General features: G+C 33.7%; 1 protein-coding gene across 1 annotated transcript in view; it reads right to left on the bottom strand.

Annotated features, from left to right (window-relative positions):
* BCKDHB (branched chain keto acid dehydrogenase E1 subunit beta) overlaps positions 1-16235 on the bottom strand; it is a 178102-nt gene that overhangs the window by 121744 nt on the left and 40123 nt on the right. The gene's annotated exons all lie outside the window — the stretch shown is intronic.

Raw genomic sequence — 16235 nt, 5'->3', positions numbered from 1 at the left:
AACAAGGTAAATTGGAAAACTGGCAAAGAAAATAATTGAATGCTGAATCAAAGGACACTATTTTAAAGCCATTCTCCATCAGCACATGAAGAATTTAAAATTAAAAAAAGTCACCTAACAAAAAGAATTATGTTGAAATAGAATAAGAATATTAACTTTCACCATCAATTGCAGGATGCATCATTATTTTATGAACCACTATGAAAATCTGCCAATTAAACTGACACTGTTTTAAATTTTTATTTTATTCTTATTGAAAGAAAAAATTTAATCAGACATGGGTTTTATTATATCACCCTTACACAGACACAAAAACAAAATACAAGCAAAATAATTGGTTACGCTATTCCTAAAACTGACATTCAGAATCTAATCTTCTCACTTACCTTTTGACTTTTAATTGTTAATGTCCATATTTCTCCAAAGAATACCACTTTCTTTGTCACCAAGCACATTGGTGATGCAGCACTTTTTAAATGAATCCATAGAAGAATTAAAAAATTAGTGTTGGGCTCTCAAGTTAAATATTTAGGAACAGCCTACTTTTGACTCCTGCTTCCAAAGATTGTTGAATTATTGTGAGTCTCTACTTTCCCTGCCCTTCCAACTCATCACAACCATTTGGAATCTCACTGTCAAAAGAGTTGTTCTCTGGTGTTTCTGGAATTCTAAACTTTTATTTAACTTAATAGTGGCTCCAAAGAGCAACAGTAGTGAGGATGGTAATTCAGATACACCAAAGAGAAAAGTGCTTCCTTTAAGTGAAAAGGTTTGTATGCAGAGAGGGGGAAAAAAGTAGTACTCTATATAGGGTTCTGTACTATCCATGGTCAGGCATCCACTGGGAGTCTTGGAACATATGCTCTGTGGATAGGGGGCAGGGAGAGCTACTATATATATAAAATGTTGTTAACTATGTCATTGACAACTATGTCTAAAGGTAAGGTTTAATTGGAAATTTTATATTTTATCTGTCTAGATATAGAACTGTCTATTAAATATAAGTCAATCTTTGACTTTCAGACATCTAACTCTGTACACATTTTGAGAAAAACATCAGGAACTGCCTATATTCAAAAAGTAGAAGACTGTGGCTTGACTTAACATAATACACTGTACATTCAATAATGCTAGAATATGTGGTAAATCCTGAATAATCTTTGTAAGAGTCCCTGATGAACTAAAAATGTTCCACAGTGGCCCTCACACTACCAAACACCAAGCAACTTTTCCTCCTTTCCTTCTTGTTAAATCCGAATTGCCCAATCAACACATACTAGATAGCAAAAATAATTCCTCCCTCTTCTAAAAATCGTTTTTGACTGACTATTCCTGAAACTGGCTGAACGCTGACTGCCCTCTCTTGCTAAAGCTCTACAAAATCCTTACCCCTTTCTCTATCCTAAATTAGAACAATTCTGAGTTGTGCTTATGGCCCAACATTCTGAATAAAGACTCATGCTGTTACTAGAACAAATCACTGGAGATCTTTAAATAGAAACATTTTTCTATGATCCCTTGATGAGGCAGATTTTATTAACATATTTCCTCATGTTGAATAATTCTTATATTTCTGGAATAAATTCTACTTAACAATTATCTAAGTGTTTGTGTATGTGACTTGTACACATATATATACATATACACACACACACACTAATATATTTACTCAAATTATACTATGGATTTTCGAATTTATACTACTAAATTTGAAAATCCAGAGAAAATATGATATTATACAAAGATATAAATGACCAACATTTACTCAATAATGACCAACAACCATAAAAGATTGAAAAGAAAGCCAAAAATCTGTCCCAAAAAAAGTGCACAAGACAATTTTATAAGAAAATTATATTAAAGCTTATAGAACAGATAATTCCTAGAAATCTAATTTGGTCTAGAGCACATAAAAAGAAAGCAACCCAATTGATTCAATAAGACTGGCATAACTCTGCTTCTGAAACTAGACCAGGGTGGTAAAAGAAGGATAAACTATAGACCGATTTTATATATAAACATATACTCATGCTCATACATGTAAAGAGAGACAACTATAGTTTAATTTTATTTATAAACATAAAGGATTTTTTTTTAATCTTCAAAAAAATTTTAATTGAATCCAGCAATATGTTGAAAGAATAATGCATCATGGCCAAGTATACTTTATCCCAGAAATATAAGAATTAGTCAACAGTAGGAAATATGTTATTAAAATTCACCTCATCAAGAGGTCAAAGAAGAGAAACCACATTAACCATATCATCACATACTTAAAAACAGTTTGATAAAATTCAACATCTTGGAAGAAATAGGAGGAAGGGGCCTCTAAGTTAAAAATAGAAATTTCCTTAACTTGATAAAGAGTACTGGCCAGGGTCCAAGTTAAGAAAAGATGAGACATTTCTAATAAAGAAAAAAGATTAAAATGCCTCTCAATTCTTGGAAAAAGAGAACTATAACTATCATTAGCTATAGAAAGTAAGATTTTCTACCTAGAACATCTAAGATAATTAAGTGAAATATCATTAGAGAATTGTGTAAGGTCTCCAAATGCAATATTAACATAAAAAATTAAAAGCTTTTTTGTATACCAAGAGTAATCAATTAGAAATATGTAATGGAAAAAATACCTTATCCATAAGAACAAAAATATATATATATATATATCATGAAACATCTAGTAATAACCTTAACAAAAAATTGCCAAACCTAATGGAAATACCTACACAATTTACTCATGGACATAAAATAAGTTTGAATAAACGGAGACAACCATGTTCTTGGAAACTAAGAATCACTACAGGCAAGATGCAAAAACAGAAGGAAAAACTTTAAAAACTATGTGAATGCATATACTTGTGTGTGTGTGTGTGTGTGTGTGTGTGTGTGTGCGTGTGTGTGTGTATTTTTTAAACACATAGGTTAAATGCTGCTTCAGTGACAACCAGTCCATGGGAAGATATAACAGTGACATTTCTCCAAAGGTAACATTAAACTGTTGAGATCCTGTAGTTTCAAAGTAGACTTCCAATAAATATATTAGCAAAGACACTTTATGACAGAATACAGAAGAAAATGTTTAAAAACAGAAGAACCGGCAAAATTATGATAGGCAAAAAAATAAAAATGCAAAGCTTTTATTATTAGTATTCCCAAATTAAAAGTCTTACAAACATTTCCAGCTTTATTTTTAGCTTCCAGGTTATAAATAGTTACATATTGAATCTTGTCTCCCCATAGTACTTGCATCAAGAATATCTTATCCTCAAAAAGAGAAATCAAGAAAACAATCTCATTTACGATTGTGTCAAAAACTTTAAAATACCTGGGAATCCAATTAACAAAGAAGGTAAAAGACCTGTTTTCAGAAAATTATAAGTCATTGAAAAAAGAAATTGAAGAAGATACAAATAAAGGGAAGCATATATCGTGTTCATGGGTAGCAAGAATCAACATTGTTAAAATGGCCATACTTCCAAAAGCAATCTATAGATTCAATGCAATCCCTATTAAAATACCAATGGCATTTTTCAGAGAACTAGAACAAATAATCCTAAAATTTATATGGAGTCATAAAAAACTCCAAATAGCCACAGCAATCTTGAGAAAGAAGAACAAAGTTGGAGGTATCACACTACCAGATATCAAACTATACTACAAGGCTACAGTAATCAAAACAGCATGGTACTAGCATAAAAACAGATACATTGATCAATGGAACAGAATAGAGAGCCTAGAAATAAATCTACACCTATACACTTACTTAATATATGACAAAGGAGGTAAGAATATACAATGGGGTAAAGAAAATTGGATAGATATATGCAAAAAATAAAAGAAAGCTAGACACCTTCTTACACCATATACAAGAATAGACTCAAAAATGGGTTAAAGGCTTAAACATAAGATCCAAAACCATAAAACTTCTAGAAGAAAATATAGGCAGTAAATGCTCTGATATTACTAACAGGAATTTCTTTTCAGATATATCTCCTCGGGAATGGAAACAAAAGAAAAAACAAACAAATGGGACTACATCGAACTAAAAAATTTGTGTACAGCAAAGAAAACCATCAACCAAACAAAAGGACAACTGATTGGGAGAAGATATTCACTAAAGATACATCTGATAAGGGGTAATATACAAAATATATAAAGAACTTATAAAACTCAACAACGAAAAATAATCCAATTAAAAAATTGGCAGGGGACCTAAACAGATACTTCTCCAAAGAGGAAATAAGATGGCTAATAGAAATAGGAAAAGATGCTCAAGGTCGCTAACCATCAGAGACATGAAAATTGAAACCACAATGAGATATCACCTCACATCTGTCAGAATGGCTATCATCAATAAATCAAAAAACAAGTGGCGAGGATGCGGAGAAATAGGAAGCCTCATACATTGTTGGCGAGATTGCAAATTGGTACAGCCACTATGGAAAGTAGTATGGAAGTTTCTCAAAAAATTAAAAATGGATATACTTTTTGACCTAACAATTGAACTTCTGGGTATTTATCCAAAGAAAACCAAAACAATAATTCATAAAGAACTATATATTCCAATATTCATGGCAGCACAATTTACAATAGCCAAGATATGTGAGCAACCTAAATGCCCATCAATAGACGATTGGATAAAAAAATTATGGTTCATATATACAATAGAATATTACTCAATTATTTAAAAAAAATGAAATCCTACCACTTGCAACAACATGGATGGATCTAGAGGTTATTATGCTGAGTAAAATAAGTCAGACAGAGAAAGATAGATACCATATGATTTCACTTATATGCAGAATCTAAGGAACAAAAAGAACTAATCAAAAACAAACTCACACATATAGTGGACTACTTGGTGACAGACAGAGGGGAGTGGGGTTGGAAGGCTGGGATAATGAGGTGAAGGGTTAAAGAAGTACGAATTAGTTGATAGTTGGTCATGGGGATGGGAGCAAGGCAGAGGGAATGCAGTTAGCATTAATATGATAGCTAGGTGGAGGGGCAGAAAAGGGAGGGAGCAATTGGAGAGATCGTTTTATGAACTACATAGATGTCTAACCAATGTACTACATACTTCGAACTAATTTAAGTAAATAAAGTTTTTAAAAAACCTAAAAATTAAAAAAAAAAGCAGTCATAGACACCACATAAACCAATGAGCACAGATGTGTTCCAATAAAATTGTATTTATAAAAACAAACAAAAAAAAATACCTTATCCTTCCAGTTTTTCACTGTCATTTAGAGATTTGTGTTGTCTGGCTTCATCGATCATTTATTACTCAGGGCTTAATCAAAGACTATATGAGGCTTATAGGAAACAAGAATGGATTAAGAAACATAGGCTTATAATATTATCTTTCCATAAGCCCAAATATATATAAAGAGGGATGTTTGCTTCAACATTGTTTAGAATAGGCAAAATTTAGAAACAACTCAAAGCTTCATAGTAGAGGAAAGGATAAATTATAGTATACCCAAAAACACTTTTTATGACCTAAAAATGAGCTAAATCTTTGTAAAATGACATTGAAATATATCCAATAAATTAATAAGAAAAGTAAGTTACAGAACAGTTATAACATGCTGATTTTTATTATTGTGTATATATATGTTCTTCTATACATTCATATATTTGTATAAATCTAAATGCATGGGAAAAGATTTGCAAAGCAAGTTACAGAATAATGTTTATAGTATGAGCTTATAATTTGATCTTTACATATAACTCAGTTTACATGTAAAGGTGTTCTATACATTCACATATGGATTTAAATGCAAATACTCAGAAAAAGATGAGGGGGAGGAATTGAGTCAAAAACAGAAAAATTCACTTTCCATTTTACAGCTCTAAGATGCTTACAAAGAGTGCATATGCTACCTGACACAAAATTTTATTAAAAACAAAAAATAAATCACTCTTTATCATGTAAAGTAACCTTAGTCATTGAGAATGTATCCAGTTAAATCAGGACAACAACCAAATATAGACACCTGTCTAATGTCCAAAATTAGTCTGAAAGTGAATGTGAATAATAAGGAATATGCCAGAACATAAGAAAAATTCCACTGGGTTCTATTCCACAAATATTTCAGTATATCAGGTCAATCACATAAGATACATAAAAAAATTCAAAGGTAATTGTGCAGTTCAAGTTGAATGAAAACCTTTTGATTCTTCTTGCTACTCAATACTAGATCAGGCCTTCTCAACACAAAATAATAATCTATTAATTGCATTCCCTGCTTATTTTAGGTTTAAGATAAATGCTACCCCACCAGATTAAGAGAGAAGTCTACTGAACAGTTCATAAAGAAAAAACAAATATGAAGTAAAAAATTATGAACTGTAAAAGGTCACTTGTAATCAAATGAAAACTGCAATAAATTGACAGTAAATAACATATGTTTATAAGTAAAGATAAAAATCTGGCAAGATATACAATAAAAAGTCAACAGTACTTAGAGGATAGATTTATGAGCTCCTTTTATCTTCTCTTTTGTACTTTTTAGGAGTTTCAGTAAGTACACATGAAAGACTGAAAAACAGCCACATCCTTTAATCCTGTTTCCACGCCCTTTGCAATGTGACTGCAGCTGTTCCTATGAAGAGATAAAGAGTATTTACCTACCTCTTGAACTCAGGCTGGCCCTGTGGGACTTGCTTTGGCCAGCACACTGTAGCATAAGTGGTGTGTGCCAGATACTTGCAGAGCCTTGAGTGCCCTCTTGAAACCTCTGCTTCCACCATATGAATAAGACTGAGCTAGCCCGCTGCAGGATGAGAGACAAGCAGACCAGCCTCAGCCCCCAAATATGTGAGATAGCCCAACTAAGATCGGCAGATCCAACCCACTCCTGACCTGCAACTGACAGAAGGTCCATGAGGGAGCCCTGATGAAACCTGAACTGCCCAGCTGACCTACACATAAGCTATATAAAAGTTGTTGATTTAAACCAACAAATTTAAAAAATGGCTTGTTAAGCAGCGATAGCTTGCTGATGGAACATGCATGCATTACCCTTTTTAAGAAAACAACATATGGCATTGTTAACCATTAGTCACAACATTATTTACACTAAAATATTAAAATATCTTATTTTCAGCAGGTATGAATCTTTTTAATTAAAAAAATTAAATTAGCTCAATACTATAATAGTACTACTACTTTACAGCTAAGGATCCGAGTTAACATTTAGCAAATCTTATTACTGCTCAGTATGTGGATAAAATAACTGATGTGACTAGATTTTTTTTTTATTACACATCAAAGACTAATGATAGAAGTAACATATCCCTGGAAAGAACAATCACATCAACCACCACAGGAACTAAGAACTTTCACTGGGCCAGGTATGCTCGGTGCCTTTAAATCTATTCATTCATTCATTTCATCTTTAAATCAATTTGATGAGCTAGGTATTATCACTGTCCTCATTGTATAGATGAGAAAAATTAAATATAGAAAGGTTAAGTAGCTTGTCAAAAGTCACTCAGCTAATAAGCAGTACAGCCAATACTTCAAACTCAGGCAGTCATTCCAGAATCCACAGCCTTAGCCACTTTATTAGACTGACCCAGAGCAGAAAGTATGCCTACAGGAAAAATAGAAACCTGACTGGCCACCTAATGTGTCCAAACATGATGAAAAAAGATAGTATTAAGGAGATTAGGGACTACATAGGTAATAGGAACATGAGAAATTAAGCAAATAAAAAAAGAAATAGCATTTTGTTCAGAGAACATAGAATTGTATGCCAAAGAGGAAATGAAAGAATGTTTCTTTTGATCAGTTGCGAATCATACTGATATTGTAATAGCAAACGAAATACTAAATAATGGTATGACCAAAAATTAAACTACAGCTCCATAAAGATATCGGAGACAATTTGGATATGTTGAGGGAGAAGGACAGCACATGATGGGGAAAAGAAGGTGGCAAAAAATAACTAACTTCTAGTAGTAAGTTAAAATGATGTCTAAAGTCTTTTTTAAGAAGCAGCATAAGCATATTATTTATAAATATAATGCTAAATTACCAGAAGAAACTGCTAAAACTGTTGAAAAGGATCACCTGTGGAGAGAGAAGCAAGGACTTGGTAAAGGTTAAGGCTCTGAACTGCTATTTTTGTTACAAGATATATATTATTTGGCTTTTCAAATTCTGTATTAGTATTCAAATCAAAAACTAATTCAAAAATCTAACAAATGAATAAATTCTCTTTCATTATTGGATCAAATTTCATTCTTGTCAGGGAGTATACCTAGTATTAAATGTACTAACTAGCCTGCATAAAAATAATCTGTTTTCTGCCAACCAAAACAAATTTCAATGTGAAATACTAATTCCTCTCCTTTCTGTAACCTACTATTATACAAAAATATCTTCAACGTCTTCTACTGTTCAAAAGCTACTTAAAACAATATTCTTCCCTTTATGATGTATAAATTTATATGTGGTGTATTTTCTAATAATAATAATAAAAAAAATCTTCAGTATTATGACCTATTTTTGCCTGAAAGGATCATTTGAATCCTAGAAATAAAGGAGCACAAGGCTTTTAGCCTTTTTTCTCACTAGAAGAACCCCAGATGAAAGCCACATTTACTTTGATATTACTGATGTCATCAGTCACTCAATTAAATAAAACCAGAAAGTTCAAAAGCCATACAAGAACAGCTTCTCTACAAGATGCCTATATCTGATAATGTCTCAATGACTCATTCTTTTTGAATCATAACTATTTTGCACATTTTTGACACTGCCTAGATTGTTCTTATCTGTCTTTGCTAAATATCCCTCTGCCATTTTTAAAAAGTGTATTTGTATTTAAATATCATAATTACAATAATCTAGAAATATTAGTTATATCCCTTCTAACTTAGAAAATACAAGTTTTATATCTATCGTATATTCAAAATAAGTACAAACAAAATTCAAGAAAACTGCTATATAAAAAATGTGTTACCTACTTTTACTTTCATCTTTATGAAGTTAATGCCTAAACTGAAATAACCAGAAGTTAATTATTTATAAATAAGTTATTTTTATACATGTTGTAGACCAGACATGTGGAAAGTCACCATAGCATAGATAATTGAACATAGAATAGTATATGGGGACCAGGTCCAAAAATGAGGGGTCAAACGGTCAAAAACAGCTGTGAAAGGGCCAGTACTGTGCATTCACCAGTTTCATCCACTCTGCCTAAAATGCAGGAAGACTACCTTTCTCAGCTGCCTTTGCCTCTTGTCTGAGACATGAGACTAGGTCCCTTAAAGACTGCATGAAGAAGAGGCTCCCAAACCCAAACTGTGACCACACTGAACTTGTGATGTGTAGTTTTTATAACTCTTAAAGATGCAAATTAACCCTAAGCCACTGGAAAAATTAATGCAGTACACATACAAACTTTGTACTACACACACTATAAGATAATGGATGTACTGCCTTCATGCATGGCTATTGATATATTTCCGTTCAGTTAAAAAGTAGATCATTTTAATTATGGGAAAATAAATTAACATATTTCTTGGCATAAAACTAGGACACTAGAGGAAAGTGTTTCATTTATGCCCTCTGGGATCAAAACATCTTCCTTTAAACCTAGCTCTATCTGTCATGTATTCCTCTGTGAGGAGGTTTCTTAAACGCTCTAAACTTCATTTTCAGGATAACACCACCTCACAGGGCTTTTGTGAAGATTAAATAACTATGTGCACCATAAATGTCCAACACCTGGCTCTACAGACAGACTGACTCGTTTGAATCCTGGCTGTGTGGCTTTCAGCAAATTGCTTAACTTCCTTAATGATCAGGTTCCTATAAAATGGTGATAGTGACAGAATTATTTTGCTAAGGTTGTTGTGAGGATAAAATGAAATAGCCCATATGTCTACACAACAATATTGCACTGTGTCTAGCACGTAAGTGTTCAAAAAGTGCTTAAAAGACGAGGCAGATACACATGGATTATCTGAATCCTCTCAACAATTTTATGAAGTACTATAATGTATAAATAAATGGGGTTCCTACTATAGCCATTATGACAAACATAGCATTTATATCATGTTTTGAAAAGCTGCAGTTTATTGTGCAAATCAAACTGGGGATAGTTCCTCTTAAAAGAGAAACATGTTTTCTCTAACCAAGATGACATATTATATCAGTTGAGGTTATCTATTATAATAGTAAAGTTTAAGGAGACTGAAACTCAAAGGAGATTAAACCTAAAATGTGATTAATGAACTTCCCCCCGATCCTTCATTGAATCAAAGGAAGAATAGAGGAATAAGAGTAACTTGAAGAACTTTAAGAACTAATCTAATGAAATGGTGAGAATTTTCACTTTTGATTCCTATTTCTCTCTCCCTCCCGTCTCCAGTGAATATATATCAGCTTAGCGCCACAATCGTCTACTAGAAATTATCGTTCACTAAGTGACAGAGGCCTTGGCTCCAGTTTCATCCCAGGAGAACAACACATTGAAAGTGAAGCTGTCTCCACATATAAAATCCCAGAAAATAAGTCAAAATAGCTGGCCTTGAGGCACATGTCTATCATCTAAGATCATAGAGGTCAGATACGAAGACTCGCACCACCCTCAGAATCACATGGGGTAAGAGTAGTGGCCATGGGAAGAATATGTCCTGAAAGGAAAATATGGGACAAAGAGAAGCAGGAGACTAACTAATGAGAGAGAGAGAGAGAGCTATGCACAATCAACTATAGGCTAAAGCCTTGAATAACTACCTACCTCTATAACTGAATCAATCTTGAACAGGATTTAGTGATATAAATTACATAGATATAAAAATTATACATTAGGAAGAAATTCTTTGAGTTAGCGAGTTAACTTTTATAGATGCCTAAGAACTTTAGTTTCCTAAAGAACTCTTTGCCTAGTATCCCTTAAATACTTTACTTCAGAAATTATGTATAGAAATACCAGTCTAAATTTGGGGAAATAACATCTTAATGATGCTGCAGGAGGGAAAAGCAGATAATAGTTGATACAAAATAATAGTTGATGTTTTCCTAAAATATTTCCTATTGCATCAATCCAGTTCTAATAGTACAGAGTGGGAAAATATGCCAGGGAATTACCTTTCTGTCAGTAAAACTATTAATTGACATTATTAGCAAATGCACTCACATCTGTTTCTTAAATATACTTAGACTTCATTCTCTATTCACAAACATTTCTTTCATATTTTCCTTCTCTTTATTTCTCTAAATAACGTTCTTGTAACTTCTTTGGCATTATCTTCCAGTTTACTAATTTCCTCTTTATCTATTTATAATTCCTGGTTAAACTATCAGATTTTTATCTTCCACTCATTATATTTTTCTTTCATAGACATTCCATTTGGTTCTTCAAATTTGCTTGTCTCCTGCTTAGATACTCAACTGCCTCTTTGGGGGGTGTGTGTGTGTTTGTGTGTGTGTAATATGATACTTACCTTTTTGTATTCATTAGATGATAGTTCTAACAGCTGAAGTCTTAATGGGTCTGCATCTGCAGTGTCTTGTTCCTGCTCAGAGAGACTTTTTCCTTGAACTTTATCTGTGGGACTATTCTGAGGCCTGGGTTGAAGTGACTCTAGAGAAGACTTTTGTTTCCTTCTGCCAAATCTCTTAAGGTGACACCAACCCAGAAGCACTTTAAATTATCCACCTATAAGTTTTCAGACCACATTACAAGCACATATTTAAATCATAATCCTGTGTAAGGGCCAACCTATGATAAAAATTCTCAGAGGAGATTTTTCTTTTCTCTCCACCAGCATAAAGTCAAGAGAGGTAATTTTCCTTCCTGATACCTCTGCATCTCACACTGTGGAATGGTCTTTGGAGTCCCAACTTTAAGCAAAGGCTCCTAGTAGATCCTCTACCTAAAGTGGGCCTTGGACTTTGTCTCCAGTCCCCATTGTCCCACAGAGTCATCAAATCAGCAGCTCAATGTCTCCAGGGCCCGGCAAATACCTAAAGAGACACTTTGGTATTCACTTAACTCCAACGGTTCTGAGCATGATATTTCAAAACTCCAGACTCCTGAGCGCCAGCTCAGTATACATTTAAATACACATGTGTGTGTGCATATACATACATCATTTCTTTATTTCAGGGTATCTAATCTACCATTATTCCATTATTACCAGACAAAGACATCTTATTCTACACTATTTAGTCTTGACACCTCCCTCTTCTTTCCCCTGCTTAAATTTAGACACCAACTATTTCATATGATCTAAGAAACTTCTAACACACCCCCCTCCACTAATTCAGTTCCTCGCCATTTCTTAGAGGCTGTTAAAATCTCCTAGCCCAGTCTCCTACTGACCAGCCTTTACCTCGCACTAAGGTTCAGAGGTAGTGAGAGAAAGACATGGGTTCCAGACGGTCCTTTGAATTCCAATCCTCGCCAGCAGGTTCTTGTCGTCCTTGTTCTCCCCTACTTCATGTCCATCAACCCTTCCTGACATGGCAATCTGATTGCTCGGCAGACTTCAGGCTACAGCACCAATCACAGAAGCAAAAACATTTCATAGACTGTGCAGTTTCTATAATTGTGTGTATTGCCCATAATACATTCCTTATTATGTTTTCCAGTGGTTTACATCTCTGATCAAACCCTGACTGATAAAGCAGTACCTAGAGATATGTCACATGCCTTTAAAGAGCTACAGTGTAATCCATCAGATGGATATAGCTTTGTTTATTCAAACAACTGAAATCCCCTAGGGATGGACAAAATGGTGCTTCAATGAACAATAACATTTTTTTTTCCTAGCTGTGATGAGTATCTCAATGAAATAGATTCTTAAAAGTAAACTATGGGTCAAAAGGCAAATGATCATATTATTTCTAACAGTTCTATTGCCTCCTTAAAACTTATGACTTCTTTTGGAGACCGTGAAAGCAATTGTGGCAGTCAGAGATTGGTAGTTTTCAATGTCCACCTCCCATCATTGTGTAATAAAATTTTCAGGTGGGCACTAAGCTAAAAAGTACTTATCTCAGCCTCCCTTGTGGCTAGAAGTGGCACTATGATTAAGTTTTGACCAAAGAGATGTGGGTAGATTCAATACGTGCAATTTCCAAGTCATTCTTTAAAGAGAAGGATAGTTCTTTTCCATTTTCCCCTTTCCTTCTTTCCCTGTCCTGATGGCTAAAATGTTTATGTGATGTTGGGAACAGAATGGCCATTTGGGACCAGGCACTAAATGTAGCATGTTGAAGATCACAGAGAAACCAGACAGAAGGGGCCAGGTACTCTGATGACAGAGGATCCACCATACCAGCCCTAGATTGCCAGTCTGGATCTTTATGTGAGAGAAATAAATTTCCATTCTACGGTCTTATTATGGGTTTTATTGTTAGCCTAACTAATAAATCAAACTTTTTGTGCCTGTCTAATTCATGAATATCTATGTATTTGAGATATCATTCTATGAAATAAATATGAGTTTAAATGCACAGGTTTTATAAACACTGCCTTAGAACAGGTTTTATAAACATTGCCTTAGAACACTCAAAAGTTCTTTTTACTTATAATTGATCAATGTTCCATTTAGTTAAGATTACTGGATAATTAACCTAAATGAGCTATTATGTAATGAACACAACCCCAATTACTGTTACAAAGAACTGTCAGCCTAGTATCATATATATATAAATATATATGTATATATAATATATATACATATATATATTCCTCTATGCACCTTCACAATATAAACTCTTAAAAAAACTTCTAAATATAAAAGTCCACACTTTTAGTCCACTGTTTTAACTATTCCCAATGTACGTTGGCATTCAAGAATGTAGGAAAAAAGTCAAATTATTTATGGATACTAAAGGTCTATTGGTTTACGAAATTAATCTAAAACACTTTCTTTTATCGCTCCATTTGAGTCTGTCAATACAGAAATGTCTTCCACAAGGCACCACAGACTACTCCATCAAAAGTCTCCATTTCTTTTTATATCATTCCAAACAAGTGGAAATTTGGAATTTTCTGTCAATATGAAGTAGATCTGAGAGATTAACAGAGCTGGGGAAGAGCAGACTGCATATAGGCAGCAACTGAAGAAACATTGTCAGTACATTCATGACCCCTCACCAATACCCTTCCTCCAAAAAAGGAGAAACCAGAATATGGTCAGCTGTAAGGTACTAATTTGAACCAGAGGATAAGTCTAAGAAAACCATGAGTTAAAGGCATCCTGAATTCTATATAAGAACCAATAATAAAATAAAATAGAGATGAGCAACTTCAATTATTGCTTCCAAACTGACCTCAAGCAATGGTTCTCAAATTTAAGCATGAGTCAGAATCACCTGGAGGGATACTAAGGCGGATAACTGGGCCCTGTTCCCACAGGTTCTAATTCAGTAGGTCTTGAATAAAGCTTGACAATTTGCATTTTTAATAAGCTCTGAGGATGCTTCTCCTGCTGGCCCTGAGATGAACTCTGATAACCACCTAAAGACACTCATATGAAGATTTTAGTGGCTAACTTCTTCCTAGTCTACTTTCTTCTGCAGAGCAGCTCTTTAGCTATGAAAAAACGAACACCTTTATGGTCTTTACTAAGCCACTAGGGGTCAAAAAACATATTCAGACTTAGTCCTCGAAATGGCACATAACCAATCATGCGGAACCTTCTGAAAAACTTCTCAACCCCAATCCTCCTCAGGGTCTTTTATAAGCTCTCCTAGGGCCAAGACTGCAATAAATGTTTCAAGCTCATGGTCTTAGCTGGAATTCTATAACATTAAGCATTTTCCTTACCAATCTGATTTCAAAATTTGCAGTAAAATAAATATTGCTTTTCCAAATGTTTCTTACCCAGTCTCCATTTATTAAATACTGAAAATATCTGCATCAATTGATTAGCTGTAACAGCTGATTAGCCTCACAAATATGACACCTATAGGATACTAAAATTATTAGAAATCAAATAGCTATTGACTATATACCATCAGTGTCTTCCTATTTACCTTGAGATTTTTTTTAATTCTTAAAGTAATTGTTTTATTCCATAATGGAATATAGAACACAACAGAGTTCTCTAAAAATGTAGACATTCAATTTAAAATGTTTAACTTAAGAGCAACTAGAACTCTGATACAGTTCCAATACAAGTGTAAAATGGCACAATCGCTTTGAAAAACTCTTTAGCAGATTCTTATAAGGCTAAGTCTACATCTACCCTGTGACACACCAACCTCATTTCTGGATGTTTATTACCCAAAAGAAATGAAAGCATGTTCATGAAAACACCATACAAGAATGTCCATAGCAAGCTTGTACAAAATAGGCAAAAACTGACAAATTGTCATCTATTCATACAATGGAATGATACTCAGCAATGAAAAAGGAATAAACTACTCATATAAACATCAACATGAATGAATCTCAAAAACACTAGGTTGAGCAAAAGAACACAGAAGCCAAACACAGAATAGACAGGACTGTGTGATTCAATTTATGTGAGGCCCCAAAACATGCAACTAATCTATGGTAACAGCAATCAGAAAATGCCTAAGTGTGGGATAGGGAGAGTAGATTGGTAGAAAAGATGAATGGATTTATCAGACCTGGAGTGATGAAAATGCTGTATGTCTTATTTTACATAGTTGTTACATGGATATACAGGACGATCAAAAATCTATCAAATTGAACATAATATCTATGCACTCTACTATATGTAAGTCACAACACAATAAAACAAAATGTTTTTATGCTTAACTATTCAGAGTAAAGATTTGCCAAAGCAATATTTCTTGAATTCAAAATATACTTTAGACAGAACAAATCGTTTAATGTTTAAAATGTCCATTACAGCTGATAAATAAGCAGTCACAGATGATGTTTACAGAATTATGATCTTAAGCTAAACGGAGCATAACTAAACACCATAGCTTGCTTTAGACAGTCAGCCCAGTGTAGACCTGATATCACAGCATTAATAGTGCCTCCTTCACTATAAAAAGTATTCCAATTTAGATTAAGACCTACATAGCCTCTTAGCTAAAAGGGCATTTGCTCTTATTTAGTACAATGAGCTCATTCACTTTCTTATTCAATCCACATTTACTAAGCACCTACTAGGTCCTTGCTATCTATATTCTTGCTTCCACTTCACATTGTTTCTGGGTTTCCACAATCAAAATAAAATAGCTAGATGGGTTTTCCCTAAATTTAACATAAAACATA

This window comes from Rousettus aegyptiacus, unplaced genomic scaffold (genome assembly GCF_014176215.1).
Source record: "Rousettus aegyptiacus isolate mRouAeg1 unplaced genomic scaffold, mRouAeg1.p scaffold_m13_p_1, whole genome shotgun sequence".
Taxonomy (NCBI): Eukaryota; Metazoa; Chordata; class Mammalia; order Chiroptera; family Pteropodidae; genus Rousettus; species Rousettus aegyptiacus.
This window is presented reverse-complemented; position numbering and strand designations above follow the sequence as displayed.